The sequence below is a fragment of the Equus quagga genome, chromosome 9 (genome assembly GCF_021613505.1).
Source record: "Equus quagga isolate Etosha38 chromosome 9, UCLA_HA_Equagga_1.0, whole genome shotgun sequence".
Taxonomy (NCBI): Eukaryota; Metazoa; Chordata; class Mammalia; order Perissodactyla; family Equidae; genus Equus; species Equus quagga.
In genome coordinates this window covers 64,000,080-64,001,916 of record NC_060275.1, presented here as the reverse complement: position 1 = coordinate 64,001,916, position 1,837 = coordinate 64,000,080, and the positions used below count along the sequence as shown (strand labels likewise).

Genomic DNA, 1,837 nt, shown 5'->3' with positions numbered 1-1,837 from the left:
GCCTGCTTTACAGATCATATAAAGGAGTTTTGGATGATGTGTGTCATGCAGTTCACTCATCAGAACACTTAATGTTGTAACTGACACACTTTTATGCTAGTCTGGGTAAAGATGTAAATTTGAAGCCCAGGCCAAGCCCAGATCTGATCCAACAGTTCCAGATGCCATCACTGGTCCCTGATGGAAGTGACAACCAGTTGGTGAGGCCCGTCTCTCCCCTTTGCCCTTACTTCTTTCCTACCTCTCTGTCACCCAGCAGCAGCCTCCTCAGTGCCCCCTTCACCTCTTTGTTTCTGAGGGTGTAGATCAGGGTGTTCAGGAGAAGAGGTTGAGGAACTTTCCCTGGTTTTGGGAAGAGCTGTTCTCAGGTTGCATGTATATGTAGATGATGTTTCCATAGAAAAGTGAGACCACCGTGAGATGGGAGCCACAGGTGCTGAAGGCCTTTTGCCTCCCTGACACTGAATTTGTAACACTGCCCTCATCATGTAGCCATAGGAGACTAGGATAAATACCAGAGGTGACAGCACAATGCCTACTGCTAGGAAAAAGGCAGTGCCCTCAACAGCAGCTGTATTGACACAGGCCATCCTGATCAGGGTGGGCGTCTCACACAGGAAGTGGTCCACATGGTGGTTCTCATAGCGTGGCAAGAGCAGTGTGACTGGGGACATGGTCAAGGAGTTGGCCATCCCACAGCCTCAGGCCACCAACACCATGGCCATGCAGAGGCATGGATTCCTGATCACCATGTAGTGAAGTGGTTTGCAGACTGCAACAAAGCCGTCATATGCCCTGACAGCCAGGAGCAGACACTCCACACCACCCAGACCCAGGAATAGGAAGAGCTGGATAGCACAGTCTGTGTGGCTGATTGTCTTGTCACCTCCACTCAGGTTATAGAGCAGCTGGGGGATGGAGCTGGTGGTAAAACTGAGGTCCAGGAAGGAGAGGTCGGTGAGGAAGAAGTACATGGGAGTATGGGGGTGGAAGTCCAGCTGGGACACCAGGATGATGGTGCTATTGCCCACAACGGTCAGGAGATATGCAATCAAGATGACCACAGAGAGGATCCTCTCCAGATGCAGGCAATTGTAAAACCCCAAAAGGATGAAATTTCCCCAGGCACTGTCATTGGTTCCATCCATCTCTAGTGCAACTGAAGAGAAACATTGATACTAACAATGCTGACAGTATGTATAAGGGAGCACTTACTATGAGCCAGGTGTCCTATGCTGTTTAAATTCATTTATTCATTTAACCCCAACCACAGTGATAAGAAGTTGCCACTCTTATTATCCTTGGCTTACAGAAAAGGAAACTGAGGCAGATGTGTGTTAAGCAAATTATATTCTAGAAAGGAGCAGAACTGATTCTGAACCCAGGAAATGAGGGTTAGAGTCTTCATCCTTCACTGCTGGTACTGCCTCTAATTCCAATGACAGGAAAGATAAGTCCTGCCATGGCCCACCCACTGATTCTTCTCCAGACACAAGTTCCTACACTCCTGCCAAAGCCTCAAGGCCCCAAAGAGAGCTCCAGAATCATCCATTAATAGTATTTGGGAAATATTCATTATGTGGAGAATGCCCCCAAGACACACCTCATTCACTGGATCTTGATTCTTGAGGTAAAGCACTGAGTGAATAAACAATGCGTGAGGCAGTAGAATACGACTGAAACAACATCCACAGAAACATAATCTCGCTCTCTCTTGCTCACTTGGGTGAGGTATTGAAGAAATAGAGTATTTTTTTTTCTTTCTAAGTACTATATTCTGCTTGAGGAAAAAAAAATCACAAGTCTTTGAGACAGATAGTAAAACTTTAATGCCGCA

General features: G+C 46.8%; 1 pseudogene; it reads right to left on the bottom strand.

The window, feature by feature from the left end:
• Nucleotides 1–226: 226 nt before the first annotated feature.
• On the bottom strand, nucleotides 227–1,148 carry LOC124244528 (olfactory receptor 2W3-like; annotated as a pseudogene).
• Between the last annotated feature and the right edge of the window lie 689 nt (nucleotides 1,149–1,837).